Here is a 26,840-nt window from a genome sequence, read left to right as displayed (position 1 = left end):
GGTAAGTGGGTGAGTTTATTGTGTGTGGTTGATAAGGAGGATAGATTACAGATATAATTGAAATATGAGTAATCCTCAAATATAGTTAGTACATAGATACTTTCTCTGTACATACATATATACTGTGCATATAGTTAGTACATAGATACTTTCTCTGTACATACATATATACTGTACATACAGTTAGTACATAAGATACTTTCTCTGTACATACATATATACTGTACATATAGTTAGTACATAGATACTTTCTCTGTACATACATATATATATACTGTACATATAGTTAGTACATAGATACTTTCTCTGTACATACATATAAACTCTACAAATAGTTAGTAGATAGATACTTTCTCTGTTCATACATATATACTGGAACTCGTGGGTTAAAGGATAGTTGTACATAAATATATATATTTTTTACGCAAAAATATTGGTATCAATGTGTCTTTATACGTACGCACTTTCTTAGTTTAACACCAAGAACATATTTTCTAAATAACTCTCTACATCACAGAAATGTGTTTTAAAGTCTCATATTTCAAAGATCTCTCTGTATATAATACATTAAATTTTAATATTATTGTCGTTAGTTCAAATAAAGAATAAGAAAGAAATTTATGTTAAAAAGACCCACCCCCAGTATTGAAAACTTATACAATGACTTGTCAGATTACTGTTTCAATTTAGATTCTAAATATACCGTAAAAAAAAATATCGATCTGATCATCTCAAATCTGACGCATTTTTGTGGTTTACTATTTTCACACGCAAGTACGCAACTTAATATGGAAAAGCGTACAATGTTATTTAATATTCTCGGTCACCTTTCCTTAAAGTTTTCAAGGGTAAAAAATGCGGAAACGTTGTGAATAAAAACAGGATTTTAATCTTATTTTCACAGTTGGTTAGCGCCCATGTTTCCAAGTACTCTCTACTCTATTGGGATTTAATGAGGCGACCGGGTCCAGTTTATCAAACCACTAAACCAAGTAAATAAGTACTAACAATCTATTGATGATGAGGAGGGGATGGGGAGGGAGGCGTGTTATTGGAGGATGATGGGAGAGATGGGATGATAAAGAGGGTATGGGAGGGTGTTGAGAGGGGAAAAGTAGGGTGATGGGAGGCTAGTTTATGGGAATGGGATGATGACAGGGGGTTGGGAGGGGGGAGAGACAAAGCCTTATCAAGATGTTGACAACTCTTTTTGTTTTTATCCTAGCAAACTTCATCTTTACTTTCATGCTTTTATTAATAAATTCTTTTCTTATATTTTTATCTAACATGGCTGAATTAAATGAATGGTGGGATAAAGAACAATAAATTTTTCAAGTCAAAAAAAAAAGGAAATGAACTGACTGCTTATCTTAATAGAAAAGATCAATCACCCCCTCCCCCTTGACTCTCCCCTCCACGCCTTATTTTGGTTTGAATAAACCTCAAATCATCTAGATCAGGTCTAAGGATTGAAAAGAGATGTGGAAATATTCGAATTATCCTGTCTTCCGACCACCCAAACTATAGTCTCAATTCTTAAGAAAACACCCCAATATAATCTTAGCAACAAATAATAGAAATTAAAAATATGTATTGCCCCAAATGTTACACAATATATGTGTATGCTGGTATGCTGGATAATTATATTAAACTGTGAAAAAAGTAATAATAATAAAAGCAAGGATTTTTCGTGAGAAAAAATGTAAAAACGTGACAAACTGTATAATAAATAATATATACAAATATAGTAAAGTTCACACAAGCCAACTCGTTATACACGCGGCTTTTGTTTCGAAATTGCGCGTTTTCCAAGTTGGAGCAAAAATCCACAAGAAATAATCCGTAGAACTCACGATCCAACATGAACTCGACAGATAACAACATTGCATTAGAATATTATTTAAATTTTATGATGGGAAAATATAAGATAGAGTGCTTTGTTTTGAAATTTATGTAGAATTTTGTAATTTGTAACTGTTTTGACTGATAATATCCTGACATGTTCAGATGCAAAATTACAGAATTAACTGTATGTCTGAACAAAAATATATAATGAATTATTAAGGGACATAATAGGATATCATGGGACGAGAAATTCTGGAAAATAATAGGAAATTATTGAACAAAATAGGAAGTTCTGGAACAAAATAGGAAGTTCTGGAACAAAATAGGAAATCCTGGAATATATTAGGAAATTATGGAATGTAATGAGAAATTGTGGAACATATGTGATTTTGGCAATAATAGGAAAGCCTGGAATTTATCGGGAATTATGGAACACGTAGAAAATTGTGGAATAAGAAAGAAAATTATTGAACACCAGCTGAAGGACCCGGCGTTGCTCGTAAAAAAAATGGAAAAAAATTTTTTGAAAAAAAACTTGAAAAAAAGTGTCCACAAAAAATTTCAGCCCAATCAGTCCAGTCTTTTGGCCGGTTATACGCAACATATATATATACGAATGTCTTGTTTTATTATATAGATAGAAGATAGTAGAAAATATTTGAACAGGAAATCTATAATGGGATATTGTAATCAGGTATAAAGGGAATTAATAATCGACATAACTTGAAATGTTGGGCCCTGCGACGAAATTCTGATTGTTTTAATGAACCATAATAGACCATGAATCATATTATGACATATAAGAAGTAACTTTTCTTTCGAATGAGTCAAGATAATCGGAAAAAAAGGTTGGGTGTAAACCCCTAATAACTTTCATCCCCTGCCTTAAGAGTCGGAGTAAAAAATGATTTCAGAAAAAAATCTTTTGTAATTATNTTCAAAACTTATTTTTTTCTCAAAATTAAAAAAAAATCAGCTAGTTGAACATATAATTCCAAACGTTTCATTAATTGATCCCGAATTATTATTTAACACGATCTCCAATTTTTAACATTCGATCCCGAATTAATATTGATTATGAACCCGAATTATTATTTATCATAACCCCGAATTATTATATAATATTAATCCCGAGTTTTATTTATAAATTGCGTATTGCATAAAATCTAGTGTACTTATTGATGAATACATAAACCCTATTGTATTCAGGCAGTAATACTTGGTTTAAATCAGGCCAGGCGCCTATGCCAATGCATATATATGCACTACAGTATGCTTATAAACTTAGGGGTTGAATTATTCAAATTAAATCTAACCCTTAAACCAAATAAAAATTACATTCTTAAATCCCAGTCTCAAATTTTGTCACTAATATTGAATTTCTTCTCATTTAATAATTTTTCCTAAATTTCATTTTTGAGCCAAATTTTATCATTGCTTATCCTTATATTCAAATCCCAAAATTTCAATATAATTCTTTTCCTGATTTTTTTTTACTTGTCACATATTCAATATCTTTTTAATGGAGTTCTTATGTATAAAAATGTTGTCAAAATTCTATTTTAGATATATTCTTTTTTGATTCGAAAAAAAAGTAAAAAAATATTGAATTTAATTTCTTGTATATATTATAATGTTTCTAAGATGAAATGCGAAGCAGAAACCTAAAACATTAGCAATCCCTCAACCTGACCTTAATTAAAGATAATGCAGTAGTCCTGGACCTTGATGATGTCGGCTTAGATTAATCCAAGCTGATAGATAGATAAATAAATAGATACACATAGTGTAGTCATAAAAAAGCTTTTGCATTTGAAAAGATAAAATAATAAAAATAGAAATATATTAATAAAAATGCTTTTCTTGAATTACTAAAATGCTCACGATGATAATAATAATTTCAATTTTTATAAAACAAAATTGATTTATCAAAACCAAAAATGATATTTCAGACAAAAAATTCTTAAGGCATAAATTTATCAATTTTAATACGATGGTTTTTGTTGTTCTCGTTATCATAGCAGCAATCTTCATTAGTTCATTTTATCCCATTATAACAGGTTTATTGCCCCCCCCCCCCAACTTGTTTTAATAGTTTATCACTCGGGAATACAGGTATTGCAATGATTTTCAAGTTCGATAGACTGGAGATACTTTTTAGATAGATAGATAGATATACATTATACAATACATAGATAGATATATAGATAGATGTACATTGTAAATAGATAGATAGTTAGATGGATAATTTTGAAAAAAAATTTCATTTAAAGATAAATAAATAAGGTTTAAAAACCCCAGAATAATACAAATTAATTTATAACTTTAATTTTCTTGATTTAAAAATACCAGATATTTAGAATTTGGTTTAAATTTCCCTCTATTTAATAAAACCATGAAAATGTCTCATTTTGAACGAATTTTTAAAAAGGGTTAAATTATTGCCGACTAGATAGATAGATACACAAAAAATGAAAACAAAACTGAATTTATAAATTATCTGAATGTATTTTAAAATCATAAATTTTTCAAACCAAAGCAAAATTTCGGTCGTATGGGCACCAGTATATTATATTACATATGGTTCTATATTCCAAATACTTCATGAGGATGGGGGGGGGGAGTTAGGTGAATTATATATCCATTAGTAGCTACTCTATAATGAATACGTACGTGAGCTTGGTTCATCCTAGTTCTTCAAGACTAGGGTGGAGTAAACCTAGGGGTCAGGAGTCAAGTTTTCACAGAGCTAACCTGCACCGTATATACTTTATACCTCCAGATACAAATAATAAACCAACCATTGGTTGGATCAGAGGACATTTGTCAAACGTAGAAATAAATTGTTTATTGTGAAATCCAGTAAGATAGTTTGTTGGTGCACATATGTAGGATCAAAATTTATAATCAGCTATAATAAAATCTTTAGAAATTCCTCAAAAACAGTATGATAATTTTCCAAAATGTAGACCCACTGATTACAAATGTAGAACTATGAAACATTGTCCAAAATGTGGGCCAAATGATTTGGAACCACGATACAAAATGCAGGTCTAATGATTCTTTGTCTAAATGTGGGCCTAATGATTTAAAACTATAATTTATTGTCCAAATTATAGACCTAATGATTTAAAACCATGAAACATTGTCCAAAATATAGGCCAATTCATTCAAAATCATGATATTTTGCCCAAATTATAGACCTAATGATTTAAACCATGAAACGTTGTCCAAAATATAGGCCAATTCATTCAAAATCATGTTATTTTGTCCAAATTATAGACCTAATGATTTAAAACCATGAAACATGTCCAAAATATAGGCCAAATGATTTTTCAAATAAAGGACCACAGATGATAAAGTCAGGACAAATATTTCAAATAAAGTGTCAGAGATGATAAAGTTAGGACAAATATGTCAATATAAAGGACCACAGATGATAGATTTAGAACAGATATTTCCAATAAAGGACCACAGATGATAAAGTTAGGACAAATATTTCCAATAAAGTGTCAGAGATGATAAAGTCAGGACAAATATTTTAATATAAAAGACCACACATGATAAAGTCAGGACAAATATTTCAATATAAAGGACCACATATGATAAAGTCAGGACAAATATTTCAATATAAAAGACCACAAATGATAAAGTAAGGAAAAATATTTTAATGTAAAAGACCACACATGATAAAGTCAGGACAAATATTTCAATATAAAAGACCACACATGATAAAGCCAGGACAAATATTTCAATATAAAAGACCACACATGATAAAGTCAGGACAAATATTTCCAATAAAGTTTCACATAAATAAAGTCAGGACAAATATTTCAATATAAAGGACCACACATGATAAAGTCAGGACAAATATTTCAATATAAAGGACCACACATGATAAATTTAGAACAGATATTTCCAATAAAGAACCACACATGATAAAGTTAGAACAAATATTTCCAAAAAATTGTCACAGATTATAAAGTTAGGGCAGATATTTCCGATAAAGGACCACACATGATAAAGTTAGAACAAATATTTCCAATAAATTGTCAAAGATTTTAAAGTTAGGGCAGATATTTCCGATAAAGGACCACAGATGATAAAGTTTGGACAAATATTTCCAATAAAGTGTCACAGATTTTAAAGTTAGGGCAGATATTTCCGATAAAAGACCACAGATTATAAAGTTTGGACAAATATTTCCAATAAAGTGTCACAGATTATAAAGTTTGGACAGATATTTCCAAATATAAGACCATACTTACTAAAAATAACAAATGTGAAACACACGGATGGTTCTAATAACTGACATAGAGTAAATAGAAAGGTGCAAACATTGCACCAATGATATCAAATTAAGGATAAGCTTTGCACCAATGATTGTTGAGTAAGGAAAGGTGCAGTGTGCAAAGTTTTAAATATAAGAAATTGTGTCATTAATTTTGAATAAAAATCATATAACCGTTACAATCTTAATTTCTTATGATAAATAAAAACATTGAGTATAAACCCGATTTTATTATTATTTTGAAATATCAAGATTAGTTTTGATTAAGCAATAAGGATTAATATGCACAAAATGTACAGCATATAATATGTCGTTCAGTGTACAGTATTGCATTATGGGGTATATATACAAATACAGTACATACCTTCTTGAGAACGAAGAAATAGACGCCCTCCAACCCCCCCTCTGTTGCTGGTTAGCAGGGTAGGGTGGGGGTAGGGTGGTGTACGCTGGGGGGTTTGGTACATGACTGTTCAGTAAATCTGGAAGATGAGACCCTCCTTCGTACATGAACACGTCGAGATGGTTCGACATCTCGCTTTGCCGCTGTCGAAGCCGACGCTCTCGACGTAGACGTCGCTCACGACGACGTTCCTCTTTTCGTTCCCTGGAATCCAGGGTTCCCTGAGTCTCTAGTTCGGGATCTGGCATATCGGAGCTCTTTAATAGTTCCAAAAAATGGAACTTCACAAATAGAACTTCATTTCTCAACAGTTCTTGAACTTCACAGTTCACATATTCTATCTATTAGAGGATAAATGACAGATAATCAGCAGTTTCAATATGTTAAAGGAATCTTTGAAAAGAGTTAAAATCTTTATATCTAAGTGTGCGCGGTCCTTCACTAACCGTGGTTCAGGACGTACTGAGGACTGAGAGTTTGAGTTGATACTGACTGCAGTGTGCACTGTTCAACTTCCTACCCGGGGGCGTTCTCATCTGTTCAGACCGGCTCCAGTGCAGGGAGAGAGGGAGGGTATAGACGGGGCATACCACCACCACTGCTGGGGAGATGACGGGACGGTGAGGGGGAGATGGCATGGTTCGACACCCATTAGTAAATGCGGCACACATATGATTGTTATTAAAACAAACTGATTTTTTTCGCGGATCATTTCCAATCCTCGTTTACAGATTTTCTTTTTCTCCTGTAAAGACAATTGCGAACCGGAAGTTTCTGAGAACAAAGCCACATCCGGTCAGGGCCAACTACCTGAGCGCTTTAAGCGCGCTGTGTGTGCACTACCAGGGGGGGGGGAAGGGGGTCACACGCGCGGTTCATCTGATAAACTTGAGGTGATAATAGTCTCATCTTAGCAAACTTTCTACCTAAAAACATATTAAAATCAAAACAAAACAAATTACTAATCAAATCAAAACAATAACATAGATACACAAAAAATGAAAACAAAACTGAATTTATAAGGGGGGGGGCTCTCAGATATTAATTCTTTTTCTTATTCTAATGCAGCCCAGACTCTCTTGACATAGAATAACATCTTCTAGAACAAAAGAAGAAGTTTTATCTGTTGTTCTTAAGAGATAGTCTTAACATTTTTTTATACTTTTATACATCTCATAATTTTTTTCATTTTGGGGCCTTGAATAAATTGAATAAAATTGTCAAAGTATGGATCAAGTATGGTTTTAAATCCAAAATTCTAAGTTGAATTCCTTTAAATCCAAAATTTCCATTTCCATTTTTACATGTTTTTTTCAATTCATATTTTCCGTTACTTCAATTGAAATGCAGCTGAATCCGCAATTTATTTCTCATCTTTGTGCGAAATTGCGTGCAGATACGCGCATGCGCGCCAGCACCTTCGGCTCTAATAATTAGTATCTGAGCACAAAACCCATTGTTACCAGGTCAGTCAGAGCGTGCGCCTAACTGTGAGGGTTTACGTTCGGCGCAATCAGAAACAGTTTCTAGACGAGTTATTATTGAAACTGTAAATTAAAAAATTTCTAATTTTTCTTCTAAAAAGTCTAAATATTTAAATTATTGATGTAAAATTATTATCTACTAGAAATTCAAGGCGCTTTGCGCCCTTCTTTCTAGCCTTAGAGGGCGCTTCGCGCCCATCTCCTAAATTAATTGTGAACATGTTCTCTTTGTGTACATCGTAAAACAAAACAAAAATAATTCGCGGATTTTCACAAAAAATTTCGCGGATTTTCAAAATTTTTAAAAATTTAACGACGATGACACAGAGGATATAAACTGTACAGCTAGTAGTAATAGTAGGGGACACAGTGGATATAAACTGTATAGTAGAGGACACAGAGGATATAAACTGTATGGCAGGGACACAGTGGATATAAACTGTATAGTTGGGGACACAGAGGATATAAACTGTATATTAGTATTGCAGTACAGTAGTAGTACAGTATATAGTACTTTATAAACTGCAGATTTTCAAGCTTCTGTTAAACTGTTTGCTTTATAACAGCTTCAAATATACAGAAGATGGCTAATGTTTTGTCTTCCCTTTCCACAGTTTTTTGGAGCTCACTGTACTATATATTTATATATATATATTTATTGTTTACTGCTTTTGATTAAATATGATCGCATGGTAAGGTAAACCGTTATAATCTTGTTTAGAAGAAATCAGATTTAAATTAAATCTGAACATCATCATTCTCGTTAAAAGTATTAGTTTCTTGACTCAAACTAAACTTGAATTGTGATCAAAATAATGATGACTTTGTTAAAACATACACAATCGGTCAGAAAAACAATGCTATTTACTAACCTGCTCAATTAACGTGATAATCGTTTCAGATTTAAATATCACGAGGTACAAGTGGTTTGTTGATTCAAATATCAGGAGGTACATGTGGTTTCAGATTTAAATATCACGAGGTACAAGTGGTTTGTTGATTCAAAACTTGTTTAAGTGATGATTTAGTTTTTCATAAATCATTGTTAAATGTTAATGTTTCTCATGTTTTAGAACAATAAGTCTATCATCAAATAAAATGTTTAAATTATGTCGTCAAATTACATATATACCATACTGAAACTAAAACTAGTTATTATATAAGTTATATTATATAATTAAGTGCAGAATATCCTCAATGGGTAATCAACGCCACCCAAACGTATTTTGCGGTATGCGCGCTCCTTAGTTTGTAATCTCAACAACCTCAATTGGTAATCAGACAAAAAAGCTTAACATTAAATCGTTTATTTCTTTGAAATAAGACAATATTGACCTCTGTTATTGGCCCTATGGTGTACAATATTGTTAAAGCTTTCTTTATTGTTCCTCAGTTTTGAAAATAAATCTATCAGTACGCCGCATGAAGCGCTACAAAAAATTATGAATCTTAGATCCAAATCGCTGATTTAATGACTGCATTTCATGATTGAAGATAAGATAGAATCATTTTAAAGAAAACAACGAAACAAATTAATTTGTCTCTTTATTTTAGACGTAATACAAAACATATTTACACGATTTGCAATTACATATAAACATTAATTGTGATGATTTACGGATACACTGGATATACTGGAGATTAGAATATACACTGGATACACTAGATATCCGAATATACATACTCTGGATATACTGGAGATTAGAATATACACTGGATACACTGGATATCCGAATATACATACACTGGATATACTGGAGATTAGAATATACAATGGATACACTAGATATCCGAATATACATACACTGGATATACTGGAGACCAGAATATACATATACTGGAAACACTGGATATCAGAATAAACATACACTGGATACACTAGATATCCGAATATACATACACTGGATATACTGGAGATTAGAATATACACTGGATACACTAGATATCCGAATATACATACACTGGATATCCTGGAGATTAGAATATACACTGGATACAGTAGATATCCGAATATACATACACTGGATATACTGGAGATTAGAATATGCACTGGATACACTAGATATCCGAATAAACATACACTGGATATACTAGAGATTAGAATAAACACTGGATACACTAGATATCCGAATATACTTACACTGGATACACTGGATACCAGAATATACATATACTGGAAACACTGGATATCAGAATAAACATACACTGGATACACTGGATATCAGAATATGCATACACTGGATACACTGGATACACTAGATACACTGGTTATCAGAATATACATACAATGGATATCAGCCAAATATCAGTGTATATTTGTGTGCAAAATTTCAATGTATGCATGTCGGTGTTTGTGTCTGCATAAATGTGTGTGTATGTGTGCAAACCCATATTTTATATTTAAGTGTTGAGAATCATCTGGAAAATCTTTGGCAACCTTCTTCATGATACAGACAAACAGACACCCAAACAGACAAACAAACAAAGAAACTTACAGACACCAAACTAACAAGAAAACGCCCAAACAAACCTCAGACAAACTGCATGCAAAAATACAAACTCCAAAGTATTCATCAGTCAATCAAAAAATAAAAAACAAAAACCATAAAGACAAAAATATAAAAACCAAACAATCAAACCTATAAATAACATACACACAATGAGAAGAAACATTCTTTTACTTAGTTTGGTTTAAGAGAAAATAAATGTTTGTATTTGGTTTGGTTTAGAAGAAAATACATGTTTGTATTTGGTTTGGTTAAAGAGAAAATAGATGTCTAAACTTGGTTTGGTTTAGGAGAGAATACATTCATCTTGTATTTGGTTTGGTTTATAAAGGAATACATTCATGTATTTAGTTTGGTTTATGAAAGAATACATGTTTGTATTTGGTTTGGTTTAAGAGAGAATACATTCTTGTATTTAGTTTTGTCTAGGAGAGAATACATTCTTGTATATTTTTTGGTTTAAGAGAGAATACATTCTTGTATTTGGTTTGGTTTAAGAGACAATACATTTTTGTATTTGGTTTGGTTTAAGAGAGAATACACTCTTGTATTTGGTTTGGCTTAAAAGAGAAAACATTTTTGTATTTGGTTTGGTTTATAAGAGAGAATACATTTTTGTATTTGGTTTGGTTTATAAGAGAGAATACATGTTTGTATTTGGTTTGGTCTAAAAGAAAATACATTCTTGTATTTGGTTTGGTCTAAGAGAGAATACATTTTTGTATTTGGTTTGGTCCAAGGGATATATAATGTACAATATATCTTGTACTTAGTTAAATGGGCATTGTATATCCGAAGTTGATTATTTCTACATAATGTGGTTTCTCTATAAAGTGATTTGTACATTTCCTGTCAGAAACGATCTAGAGAAAATTGTCAAAATTTAACACTTTTTAAACTAGACAAAGACATTATTGATGAACTAATAGTTTAGGTACCGCTGTGAATCGGTGCAAATAGTTCCTCGTATTTGGTTTCGTTTAGTTTGATTTGGTCTTGTTTGGTTTAGTTTGATTTGGTTTGGTTTGGTTTAGTTTAATTTGGTTTGGTTTGGTTTAGTTTAGTTTAATTTGCTTTGGTTTGGTTTAGTTTAATTTGGTTTGGTTTGGTTTAATTTGGTTTGGTTTGGCTTAGTTTGATTTGGTTTGGTTTGGTTTAGTCTAATTTGGTTTTGTTTGGTTTAGTCTGATTTGGTTTGGTTTGACCCCTTGGTGTCCAAACCTCCTTATTTCTCATACTTTCCCCCATATCCTTTCACCTGGGTGACCTGGGGGCATAAGGAACAGTGGAGGGGGGAAGGGTTTATTCGTTTCACATAAGCCCAAGAAATTAGGGCCTCACGGCCAAGGGGGGGGATATAGTTTCATACCTACCCTGTATGGTATGAAAGACAGGGTAACTTTAAAGACGACCCGAAACTCGTCGAAATCGACGATCCGACTTAAAGGTTCCAATTGTGCTATTTGTTTTCAGTCTTCAGTATATCTGTATAGTCTCTTTGATATGGTTTAGTAGAGTTGCTATATTTCGACTGCAAAGAAATCATGGATTTAAGATTGAATAAATTCTCATTCTTTATGGTTAACCCTGTATAGGGTTTAATTTAATTACAAACATAGTATACAATTGCATGGTACATTTGAACATGAGAAAATCCCATGCGTTTACTTATAGGGTCAAAGAACATGAGCATTGGAAGGGTATTACTTTAGAAGGGGGAGGGGTAGAATAATATACAATGNGTCGCACGTGCGTAAGAAGATTGGTCTGTAAAGGGAGTAAGGGGTGCATTATGAAAAAGAAAGTTGCGTAATTAGCGCCATTATATCAACCACGATTCTTTAATACAGGATACATATAAATCTATTTGATACAGGATACAGGATACAGGTACATAAAGTTGATACAGAATTCAAAATACAGGACATAGGATACAGGCACATTAAGTTAATACAGAATACATCCTACGCGGTACAGGATACATCTATTTAATACATTATAGACAATTCATAAAGAAGAGAGAATTCAGTATTAAGATTACCGACTACTTATCGCCTGCATATTAGCTTCTGTCTGACTATTGCCTGACTACCGTCTGGCTTCGTCTAACTACCGTATGACTACTGTATGACTACCGTCTGACTACTACCTAAACTAGCAACTGCCTGATCATGATCAGAGTTCGTTTCCCTGTTGTCCATTTGACAGCCCATTTTTTTAAATAATCTTTTTTGTTTGTTTATTTTCTTAAATGTGGAACTAACATCTACATTATTTACTCGACAAAGGTTTGGTCCATCACCATCACAGAATTTTAGATCTCAGTTTTATTAACGACGTTAACAGAAGATATTTTGCCACTAACGATTGTTTGCAGTATAAACGATGTTAACAGTTTGCCAAAACTCCAAAATTTTCATTAAAAATTCGTTAACAGTTTATCAAATTAGATGTACGGCACAAGTCGTCACAAAATTGCAAAAAATCTGTAAAAGTTCCATCATATAGAAGACGACATTTCAGAATAAAAAAAATTATTTTTGCACGTACCATGCAAGTTTTGCCGGAAAAAACGAGAGTTGCCGTTTTAAAAAAACCATCCATTTCGTTTTTGTTATCAACCTTTCATTTTTTTCAAAAACGGCTAATCCGTTTCGTTAACGATTTAAAAATGAACGGATTTTACCGTTTGTTAACAGACTCTTCGGTTAATTTTCGAAAACTTCTGTTTCGTTAACGGACCTTTGCCCAGCCCTATGTCTGAACTCTGACTTCTCCTTGACTACTCCCTGCCTACCCACTGACTACTCTCTGACAACTCCCTGACTACCCACTGACTACTCCCTGATAGCTCCCTGACTACTCCTATGACTACTCCTTGATTATTGCCTAACAACTACCTGAATACTTTCTGACCACTGACTATTCCCTGACATTTTATGACTACTGCCTAACCAGCTACTGCCTAACTGTTGCTTGACTAGTGCCTGACTACTGCTTGACTGCCTGGTTTCCAAGTGATTAGTTCCTATTTGACCTAAACTCTGATGGATTGAAGAATATTCAATACACCCCCCCCTCTCTCATCCATCCCCAGTTCCCCACACCTCCTTACTACCTACCCTTTGGTAACCCTCCCCCTGGGCCCTGACCCAATCCCTTACCCCCATACCTATTTTCTTTTTATACCATTTTATACCTTCCCTTTTGCAAGCTAAAGCTAAAGATTCGAAGAATTGAGTAGTAATTTGTATTTTACTATTTTATAATCTACTAGCTGAAGGGCCCGGCGTTGCCCCTGGAATCTTTTTTTAAATATAAAATTTTTTTTTGGCTTATAACACTCCCCGGCCACCCATAAGTGTCCACAACAAATTTCAGCCCAATCGGTCCAGCCGTTTGGCCGGCTATAGGCAACATATATATATATACGAATGTCTTGTTTTATTATATAGATTATTGTTTCCTGCTTACCATACTTTAAATATTGTCAAAATACTAGAATCTGTAATTAAAAGTTCACAAATTTCCATTTTCTCTTACCATATTATAAAATGGGAAAGGTATAAACAAGTACTTAAAAAAATGTTATGGACTAAGAATTTAAAATTAACACTTATGAATTTAGAATTGAGGATAAAAGGTAAGGATTAAATATATCTAGATATTTGAGGATTAAGATTAAGGATTCAAGATCGACAGGTAAGGGTTTCAGATTTAGAACTGATGAAAGGATTGATGATTGACGGTTAAGGATTGATTTTTGAGGATCAGGTTTGATAATTTAGTATTAAGGATTAAATTATAATAATATGGATTGATAATTGAAGATTAAGAGATTTAATATTGTGAATTACTGATTGAGCAGAAAGGATAAAGGATTGAGAATCTAAAGTACAAGGGATAATGAAATTAAATGGACGGATGGACATTTGAGATATTGGAGGAATATTAATTGGAATGATGGATTGGAGGGATACATTGTAGGAACGTAATAAATGCCCTACTCCATAAAAGTTTCTCGAAAACGTATCTATCCAGGTACAACTCAGATTCTCCTGAGTATCAATGTCAACACACAGCTACAATCCCTATTCCGTAAACTATCAACGCCACTACCACCAGAAGCAATCTTTAGCTCGTATGTTTCCACGAGGACCAGGTATCAATGTCAACAGGGACAAGAGCTCCTAATCGATCAATGTCTCGACCAGGACACGATCCACATGGCTACAATCCCGTGAACTATCAATGCCACTACCACTGGGCGTAATCAGCTATCAATATCCTCCACGGACACAAGCATGCAACTATCAATGCCAAATCAATTGGGACGATCCTCTCTATATCAACTAGCTTTATTTCTTCGATGTTAGATTAGAATTGGGTCTTCGCAGCGTAATTACAAGTTTTGTGCTGTTATATGTAACGTAGTTAAGCAATCACAATATGGGTATAACGTAGTTATACATAGCTACATATATAGATTGGGTTAATCACAATACATAATTTACGTATTTACTAATGGGCACATTTTGCTCTATTGACAAGGTACAACGTAATTATCTAGATTTACGTATAGGGCCTTTATTTTTGCTACAGGAATAGATTGGAGGAGCTAGTAGTAATAGTAGGGGACACAGAGGATATAAACTGTACAGCTAGTAGTAATAGTAGGGGACACAGAGGATATAAACTGTACAGCTAGTAGTTAGATTGGAGAGATAGATTGGAGGGATAGAGTGGAGAATAGATTGGAGGGATAGAGTGGAGGGATAGATTGGAGAGATATATTGTAGCACTAGATAGGAGGGATAGATTATAATAGATTGAAGGCTAGATTGTAGAGTCGGATGAAAGGAATAGAATGGAGGAAAATATGACTAGATGTTTTATCTCTATCATTAAATTTATAGACCTTTATATTCCTATAAACAGAAAATATTTACCTTGTCTTGTATTCAGGCAGCTGGGAGGGAAATTGGCCTAAATTCTGCATTATTAAGTAGTTTATACATAGAACAAGCGAACGGGTTGAACTCCAAGGATATGGATAGATGGATAAATATATGCATGGATAAATATTTTTAAAACTAAATATTTATATTTCCGATTCATTTTATATGTCTAAAATTTGTTACAGAATTGGTTTTGCGTGTATAACATTTTTACTGCTGTTACCACAAGTTAAGTTATACGGAAAATAGGTTTAAATATTTTTTTGAGATTAAGGCCTATGTGTTTTAAAATTAGAAAAACAAAGAATAACTTTACGGTATTAATTATTCCGTGTTTGCTGACGCTTAAAGGCGTTTACATATCACATATAACAAATCGACATTTTTAATGTATGATAAGTTAAAAGAGACAAGACGGAAACTCATTTATTCCATTGTATTACTAATAAAGATTTTTGTGCTTAAATATACTAGATTACAGGTAAATTTATAGGATAATAAATTATAGTTTCATTTACCCGATATATATTAAAAATGTTTATCAAAAACATTTTAAATATTATAAACATTATAAATTAAAAATGTTAGTCAGAAACATTTCAAATATTTTAAACATTATACATAAAAAATGTGTTTCGAAAACATTTTAAGAGTTTGAGATTTTGGAACTTCAGGTTTAACAACTTTAAATTTCGTGGACTAGGTAACAATTACGTTCTATTTAAGGAGGCAATTTTAATCTCAGTAATTAAAAAAAACCTTTTTCAAACTTTTGGCCGATTCAAATTTATTCTCATCATGGATAAATAGATATATGAATAGCTAGATGTACAGATTGATATATAGATATATGAATAACATAGATAGATATAGAATGATACATAATTAGATAGATATATTGATGAATAGATAAATATAAGAAGAAATACATAGATGTATAGATAGATATATGAAAGGATAGATTGATGGATAGATAGATACATAGATAGATAGATAGATATATAGATAGATAGATAGATAGATAGATAGATAGATAGATACATAGATAGATAGATAGATAGATAGATAGATAGATAGATTGATAGGCCTGTAAGCACTCCATCATCTGTAATGTAAGTTGAGGCCACTTTTGAAATTTCAGTGTTTTCCATTCGATTATTTAAGATAAATTGGGGTTTCCCCCCCCCCCCTCGCATTCATACCCTAATCTAAACTTAGGTACACAGTTAGAATTGTACTGAACCCACTTCTTGTACTGTACCGTTGTTGCTTTCAGATGACCCATCATAGTCAGTGTAATGTGTCCACCCCTCTCCCCCCCCCCTCTTCTAATTTCGGAAAATTCAAATTAAAACCACAACCCTTTCTTTTCTTTTCCCTTGCACAGTCTAAATTTATTTAGATATAACCTAATAGCTAATACCATGAGCTTTGAAACTTTATATATTGAATTTTACAGTAAAAACACAATACACAAGAAAATGTGGGAAACAAAAGATATTGTAATCGACGTTTTTTATGAAGAACTCTTGACTCACTCACTTTGTATGTATTTTTTTAATAAAGTCTTGAAGGCGTTTTTTCTAATTCATTTAATGTATTTCACCCAGTTTCTATGATTTATGAAAAACAGAGAATAATTATATATTAATGGTGAATAAAATAGACTAAAATTCAGTATGAGAAAATAGAAGAGAAAGAATAGAATCGAAGAGAATAGTAAAACAGTCTAAGCCGAATAGAATATAGAATTGAATAGAATATAACAGATTAGAAATAGATTAAATAGAATAACAGAATAAGTTAATCTTTCGAAAGTGAATAATATTTCATAATTTTTTAATCAGCTTCCCCTCTCTTTCCTTATAAATAAAAAAATATAAAGATTTATTTTTCAAAAGCTATGTAACATCTTACCCCCCCCTCACATACTGTATTTTTCCATTCTGAAATAATAACCCGTATATTTCCGATTTATCAATATTGTTCAAAATATTTCAAATGTTCGTGACAAAAATAAAGCTTAGTTTGCTTTCTTTCTTATGCTCACATGGTTTTATACATTTTGTAAATATATGAGGGCATTCATTTTCTCACACCCTCCTCCAGGATATAAACTGTACAGCTAGTAGTAATAGTAGGGGACACAGAGGATATAAACTGTACAGCATAGAATAGAATAGAATAGATTGCCAATAGAATAGAATAGAATAGAATAGAATAGAATAGAATAGATTGCCAATAGAATAGAATAGAATAGATTGCTAATAGAATTGAGTCTTTGCCACAAACTCCGATTTTCTAATCACTATATCTTTGCAATACAATGTCGTAGGCCTTTTTTTCAAACTATGAATTATGTTAGATTAGATAATATAGGGAAGAAATATCAAAGGTTTACACCATCAGGTTGAAAAGATATTGGGATTAGAAAATTTGATTTTGTGATAAAGATTCAATTCCTTTACAGCGCAGAGAATCATGAACTTAAGGTCGGAAAGGAAAAGATAAAATTTATTGCTAAAATACACGTATCTGTGACCTGTGTACAGAATGAGTTTTCAATTACAAATTTTAACAGTATATTTTTAAAGAAACAAGGTGGAAAATACCTCTTGGCAGTTTTGATTATTTTTTTCCACCTATATTCAATAATGATAACAACACATTTCAATTAAATAGATTTGAGGATTAACATTAGAGAGATCAGAAGAAATGATTGTGTACAATCGTCTCTGAAGTCTCGTCCTATATGGGCAACCCTGAGCCCGAAATTTAAAAGAGTACCATTGGACAAAACTCCCGAGTTTACTTTTTGGGGTCTTAACATTTGTGTAGATTTTGATTTAAGAGATTCAAAAAAAATTGAGAATATAAATAAACTGAATAAAATAATATTTCATAACAAAAATATTGATATTCACAAAACTGCCTAACCCCATTCGTGAAACCCGAGTTTTAAAACTGGTTTTCAGAACGATACCCCGTCTTAAGTTTTGGTCTATGTACTAACATTATAAATACTGTGGTACGCTGCAAATTAGAATAAGTGGATATTGGATATTCTCTAATGAATAAATAGACAGACATAGGAAATGATAAATTGCATCAAACTCTTTTTTATCTTTCCCCCTGCAACCTGATGTAGACCTTAGATATTTCAAACAGGGGTTTATATTTTTTTCCAGGGGCTCATCATCTGTTGGGGCCTAAAAACTCCCTGATATCAATAGATTTCACTGGGCCAAGGGGGGGGCGAGCCCCCATAGCCCCCCTGAATACGCCTCTGATTTTAAACAATAAATTCTGTTAGACCAAATAGTCCAAATCTAAGTTCTAAAATGTTAAAAACGTTGGACTGCAAAGATCGGAAATAAGGGGTTAAGGGGAAAAAATCAGATTATTCATGATATGTTAATCAGACGAATGTGTGCCTACAGTGAGACCCTGAAAACTGTGGTATAGGAATTGTTGACTTTTAAACATTCTGCACTTTCTTTCCTGCACTTTCTTATTAAACAAATCGTTTTTCTTTACTAGCTAGAAAATTATCTTATTAAGTGAAATTGGTCTGTTTACACTGCACAACTGTGTTTCATGTTCAACAGGTCTATTTACAATGAGTCTAGTCGTCGTCTTTCATTTCCCATGGTTATGTGGGTCTCACTGTTCTAAAATGTATATTTATTTGTTATATATATATATATATATATATATATACNCTATCATTCCCATCCTTCCCATCCATCCCATTCTTACTATCATTCCCATCCTTCCCATCCATCCCATTCTTACTATCATGCCCATCCTTCCCATCCATCCCATTCTTACTATCCTTCCCATCATCCTGCAATTTTAAATCCTATATTTTCTCTTCTATCCATATAACTGAACAAGGAATGTTTAAAATGATTAAACTATAATTTAATCCTTGAATGGTTTAGATGAACTAGAGCCTGTAAACACTGTAAACAAATAAACCAGTATTGCAGTACCATGACCCGACATATCTTCTCACACTTCATATGTAAATAAACAAATAAATCCTTGTACATACAAACATACATACACCCATACATACATACATAAATATTTTCATACATTATTATTAAAATCTTTCCCAACAGCCCTCATCACTTCGTCACTTACCACTCACTTGAATACTCTGCAGAGCATGAAGACCCAAAGTCCAATAAAGTGTATGAAGTATGAAAGTTACGACTAAGCATTGTTAATATTTCAATGCTTCTGAAAATATTGTATTATTTGAAAGACTCCCCCAGTAAGTATGGAAGTGTCATGAATTATCCTGATTTATTGTAACTAGTTCATTTTCCGGTTAAATTCAGGAGAAGGGAAGAATTAAATGTAAAAAGGGATTAGATAGGTTTATTGCAGTTGGAATGAGGGGGGGGGGGTCATTTGTTAAAAATGAAATGGTTTCTAAAATTTCGTTTAGTAAAGATTTTCTCTCTATATTAGTAGCTAGGAGCTCCTCAGTAGTAGCTAGGAGCTCCACAGTAGTAGCTAGGAGCTCCACAGTAGTAGCTAGGAGCTCCACAGTAGTAGCTAGGAGCTCCACAGTAGTAGCTAGGAGCTCCACAGTAGTAGCTAGGAGCTCCACAGTAGTAGCTAGGAGCTCCACATATGAAAGTTTATGATTGCAGTCTGAATATGAGGTACATACTATGATATTACATATCTATATATAAAGTTGTAATCTCTGTTTGTCTGTTTGTTTGTCTGATCATAACTCAGGAACCCCTGGACTGATTTGCCTCAAATTTTGATTGGGGAACTTGGGAAACCCACGGGAATGTCCTCAGCTTGATTTAAAGATTTTTATTTGAGTGGGTCGACTTTAATATCGAAAATTTAGTTTCCCGTTAAAATCGTTCAAGTGCGGGTAAACGGCGGGAGTAACTAGAGGCGAAAGGTTGGAAATATTTGAAAGTATCAAAAGATAAGGTGGGGAGTATGGGTCAGGACCCCTGGATACTCTTTAAATAATCGAATATACGAGGTCTTCACACTACAATCTTCTTTGTTCTAAAGTTCGTTCTGCTTTTTCATTTTCAATCTTCAATCTTCATATTTAAACATTAGAAACTTTTACTTGGAGTTCATTGGATTGGGAGGGGAGGGCGGGGGGGGGGTGGAATGAGAGGGATGAAGAGAGATAAAAAAGAGGAATTGAGCAAGCTGAAGAGGAATGAAGGGATTGCGTATAGGAATAGGAATAGAGGTTGGATTTAAGTGGTTAAGTAAATAAATGGTTGAGGAGAAGCATGAATAGATAAATGAATAATTGTAAGCGTGAATGAATAAGTGGACGAATGAAAGGATGAATAAGTAATTGTAAGCATGAATAGATGAATGAATAATTGTAAGCATGAATAGATGAATGAATAATTGTAAGCGTGAATAGATGATGTATTGTAAGCGTTAATAGATGAATGAATAATTGTAAGCGTGAATAGATGATGAATAATTGTAAGCATGAATAGATGAATGAATAATTGTAAGCATGAATAGGTGAATGAATAAGTGAATGAATACGTGTAAGAATGAATAGAAGGATGCGTAATTGTAAGCGTGAATAGATGAATGAATAAGTGAATAGATGAATAAGTGAATAGCTGAATAGATGAATGAATAAGTGAATAGGTGAATAGATGAATGAATAACTGTAAGCGTGAATAGATGAATGAATAAGTGAATAGAAGAACAAGAGCACTTCTCCGAAAGAAATGTTGATAAGGAGAGTATAAAGGTGGTAGTGTAGGGTTACACTTACGTACATCAAGGGGAAGGAGGATGGGGGGGAATATAAGGGGATAGGAAGGGGGAGTGCAGGGTCACATCCCCATGGAACTCTGAAGGGTCACATATTCTGAAGATAAGTATACTCTAGTTTCAATGTGCCCCCTACTGTGTTAAACTTCTTTCATGGGGATCTTCAAAAATTTATTGAATACCTTACGAAGAAGGTTACACCCCCTCCTCCCTCTCCTCCCTTATCCTTAGCACATTCCCCCACTCATTTTCCCCCTTCGTCCCCCATTTTCTCTGTCAGCTTGCTTCCCTAAAATTCTTAAACAAAAATAAATTCAAATTTTTTAAACTTTACATTTGGAATGAAAAGGAAAAACCTGAAAAAGTTGAAATTTGAAATTTTTATTTTCAAGGTGGAAGGTGAGAGGGGGGTAGAGACAGAGGATTACATTTTAAAGTAATGTAAATAAATAAATAATTAGGGATCTATAGATACTTAATAAATATAATGTTCATGGATCCGGATATTTTGATACAAAACGTACTAAAAGATCTTATAGAAGAGTTTCAATGGTTCGAAAATAAAAGAATTTTAATCCTTTAGATTTTAAAAATGTTTAAATAAATTATCAAGTACAATTAGGTGTCAAATATAACAAGGAAAACGAAATTTTCTCACGTTAGTTGACATGGTTTCCAAGATTAAATAAGAAAGTGTAAAAACAGAAAATAAAGAACACATAAAATTGAACTTATTTTACTGTAAGATAAGCACTTTATTATAAAATATTATTAATAATTTTGTCGGACACAAGAACTAAGTTGGCACAATTGTGACGTAAGACTAAAGCTGTTCTCTGAGTGTAGAAAATCTAAGTTGCCATCTATTGTACTAGAATATATTTGGAAATGTTGCTTTATCTGATGCAGTTACACTGTTACACATGTGGATTTCTTAAGAAAAGAAATTATGAACGAAATTAGTCAGTTCTAAATGAGAAAACGTAAGCAAATTTTAAAGTAGCAAACTTGGAAATTTTGCAACACAATGTGTTACATAGTTGAGAATAATATGTTATCTAATAATCTTCAGAACAAAATGCACTTATTATTGAAACTAAAAGGATAAAACACAGAATATACTATATACATATCAAATATACGGATTGATAAAAATAAATAGTCTTAGGCAGTTATGCCAAAAAAGATTCATTAATGTGTAAAATTCTTTGTAAGATATGCAGAAATGCAAAATTACTATTGTTTTTTTTAACCGATATTTTTACATCTTACGCTTTTTATAGACCAATATACTCTCTATGAGGCCTTTAGTGGTCATGCGCGCGTAGTTAAAAATATTTAACATTTTTTGTAAATATTAATAAGAATGTATAACTTTTTTTAATATATTATTAAAAATATATAATTTATTGTATCTATATATAATTAAAAATACCTAATCTATTGTATCTATAAATAATCAAAAATATCCAATTTATTGTATCTATATATAATTAAAACATATAATTTATTGTATCTATAAATAATTAAAAATATCCAATTTATAATTAAAACATATAATTTATTGTCTCTATATATAATTAAAACATATAATGTAAATGTATCTATAATAATTTAAAATATCTAATTTATTGTATCTATGTATACTTAAAAATACCTAATCTATTGTATCTATAAATAATCAAAAATATCTAATTTATTGTATTTATACATAATTAAACCATATAATTTATTGTATCTATATATAATCAAAACATATAATGTATTGTGTCTATATATAATTTAAAATATCTGATTTATTGTATCTATGTATAATTAAAACATATAATGTTTTGTATCTATATATATAATTTAAAATATCTAATTTATTGTATCTATGTATAATTAAAAATACTTAATCTATTGTATTGTGGAAGACGATGCCTGGCCGCGTTAAACTAGTTCCACAAGATTCAACAGAATGAGACAGAACGGATACGGGGCATAAGTACTGATATCATCTCTACAGTCTACACGTGCGATATCGATATTGACTCTAGTTCTGAACCCTCTAGTGATTAGTTATAAGAAATATATATACTGGAAGTTATTTATGCGTTTTTTATTAGAGTCTGACTCACGTCCTCTATAGTATCTTTAAATAATCAAAAATATCCAATTTATTGTATCTATATATAATTAAAACATATAATTTATTGTATCTATATATAATTAAAACATATAATGTATTGGATCTATATATATAATTTAAAATATCTAATTTTTTGTATCTATGTATAATTAAAAATACCTAATCTATTGTATCTTTAAATAATTAAAAATACTTAATCTATTGTATCTTTAAATAATCAAAAATATCTAATCTATTGTATCTATATATAATTAAAACATATAATTTATTGTATCTATATATAATTTGAAATATACAGTTTATTGTATCTATATATAATTAAAAATATCTAATCTATTGTATCTATAAATAATCAAAAATATCCAATTTATTGTATCTATATATAATTAAAACATATAATTTATTGTATCTATATATTATTAAAACATATATTGTATTGGATAATATATGTAATTTAAAATATCTAATTTTTTGTATCTATGTATAATCAAAAATACCTAATCTATTGTATCTATAAATAATTAAAAATATCTAATCTATTGTATATATTGTCCCTTTTGGCAATAAAGAAACAAATAATTATCAAGAAAAAAAATTAAATTAAAGATTATTAAAAGATGATATATCTTTATTTCCTTATTGAAGGTTTGAAGCTTAAAAGGATTAATTTTATGATTCTATTTGATAAACTTTAATCTGATTAACCATTATCTTCATTTTGCTTTAAAACTTTTAATTAAGTTCCAGACTTATTTCCGGTTCTAAATCCTTATCTTTTCTACAATCCATTTATACTTTAAGAAACCTGTGTACGACATATTTCATTTTTTATATAAACTTTATAGGTTCTCAAAGAATACTTCATTTTCTGGTGTTCCCAATAATTATAAGATTTATAGGGCGTCCCAAAAAAAAATAGATTCACAGGGTGTACTGAGAATTGCAGTTTTTCAGGGTGTCTAGAGAATAGTATTATACAGAGGTTGTCGCGAGAATAGAAGAATAAACAGGGCGTCTCAAAAATAGTAGAAACTGTATGGGGTGTCACGAGATTAGTAGAATATACAGGATGTCGTGATAATAGAAGAATATACAGAGCTTCACGAGAAAAAGAAAAGAAAATACAGGGTGTCGCGAAAAAAGTAGAATATACAAGGTGTCCCAAGAAAAATTTATTTTAGGGCGTCCCAGAAATAGGATGCTTAATTAACTAGCTATAGCCTGTTTTCTAGGACACACTGTATGTGTCGTGTTTATGGTTCATGTTCACTAGATTCTAATTTATGAGTGTCATTTAAATAAATAAGTGTAACACAGTAAACATACCTGGATTACAGGTTTACAGGCGATAATTAAAAGGATTGTGCAAAATCTTTAACATTAAAGGGACTGTAGGCGTAATTTTAAGTGACGCTCCTTGCAAAGATGGCATTCCCTGATTCACAATAACATTTTTCTGATCAATAATGTTGAAGATATTGTCGTTTTTTAGGTTTAAAAGTTATGATAATTCCTATTTTCCTGCAGTAGAAACGCGTAAGTCAGTTTTGTAAAGAAACCACAATTGAAATATTCGTTTTTCCAAATTAACATTTATATTCTTGTTAATCTGGCAATGCCATTTTTGCATGGAGGGTTACTTTAAATTAGGCTGATATAGTCCCATTAAGCTGTAAAGTTAAGTTTAGAAAATTGAATTTATTATTGAAGAGAACTCAACGCTCTTAACAAAATTTTTTTTATCTATACACACTGTATTCTAAGCTTTTATTTTTACACACTGTATCCTATAATGTATCTATACACACTGTATCCTAAAGTATATTTTACACACTGTAACCTAAAGTATATTTTACACACTGTATCCTAAAGTGTATCTATACACACTATATCCTAAAGTATATTTTACACACTGTATCCTAAAGTGTATCTATACAAACTGTATCCAAAAGTATATTTTTACACAATGTATCCTGAAGTATATTTTTACACTCTGTATCCTAAGTATATTTTTACACTCTGTATCCTAAAGTATATTTTTACACACTCTATCCTAAGTATATTTTTACACTCTGTATCCTAAAGTATATTTTTACACACTATATCCTAAGAATTATTAAAAAATTATCTAAGCAGGGATTAGTTGTTTTTCAGCCCAGGCAGTGTGTGCAACAGTGCAATTTCAATGAAGTTCATTGTATGCTTGTTAAAATATTTTTCTATAAAGTGAAGCGCATATCTGCATATCTGACAGGGGGCGTATTCCCCCTCAACCCCCCCTCCTCCTCCTTCATATATTTACATGCATATTTGAGTTCTTTATCAAATATTCCATCTTCTTTTTTTATATTTCAGTGATCTAATTTCAAATGTCTTCCTTTTTTCTATTAATTCTTTTTGACTCTTTATCCTAAATTTTTTCAACTTTTCACTTTTAATTTTTTAGTGTTTTTTTCATCTTACTTACTTCTAGATTTTCACATTTTTTTTCCAAAAAACGACCCTTAAATAAGGAGACTTATGTGACGACGACCAATATTAATTCTGGCGATCTAACATTTGAAATTGAACTTTTAATGTTTTCTAAATGAGCTGACAAAGAAATTTCGTCTGTAGGGAATCATTTGTAAGAAAACTAACAAAAGTCGTTTCTAATATTGTATATGAATAAAAATCAATAAAGCAATGCACTTGAGGGTTCTGGATCTGTTTGAAACATTAGCTATTAAATCCTGATACTCTGATGTAGTGCTGTGTACAACCTTCGCAGCCTGTCATTTGTGGTAAACCCTGCATGCAGAGTAGACTTTAATATATTTTGATTAAACTTTAAACAAGTATACTTCAGAATCAAACTATCAAAGTATACCACGTACGTAGACGTAATCTACAAAGACCTTCCATTCAAAAAATGAGATGGCAATTTTTCTCTCTAAAAATTGATTATCTTAAATTGAAAAAATTGACTTGAGGATTTCTGCTCGCGAAACAATGGAGTAAATTGTCAGAACTAATCACTTTTCCCTGTTATGATTGTGAATTCTCTTCTTGAAATGGAATGTTATTTAAGATTACAACTGCAGTCTTTAACCAAGCACATTTCTTTAGGCATTAAAGTAGTACTCAAGAATCTAATTAAAATATATGCTTTAATATATAGGGTAAACCAAGAAATATATATATAGTTTCTTGGGTTAAACTAGAGCTAAGACACTTGGTAGATGACAGAAGCTTTTTTGGGATTGCATATTTGGATTTTGGTAAATATATTTTTGGGGTAAGCATATTTGGATTTTGGTAAATATTTTTTTGGGATAAGTATATTTGGATTTTGGAGAAAGTATTTTTGGGATAAGCATATTTGGTTTATATATATATTTCGGATAATTTTTTCCGGAAAAATAAATTTGGTATTAATGTTTTTA

Source organism: Eurytemora carolleeae, unplaced genomic scaffold (assembly GCF_000591075.1).
Source record: "Eurytemora carolleeae unplaced genomic scaffold, Eaff_2.0 scaffold286, whole genome shotgun sequence".
NCBI classification, from domain to species: Eukaryota; Metazoa; Arthropoda; class Copepoda; order Calanoida; family Temoridae; genus Eurytemora; species Eurytemora carolleeae.
Note: the sequence above shows the minus strand (reverse complement) of the source record.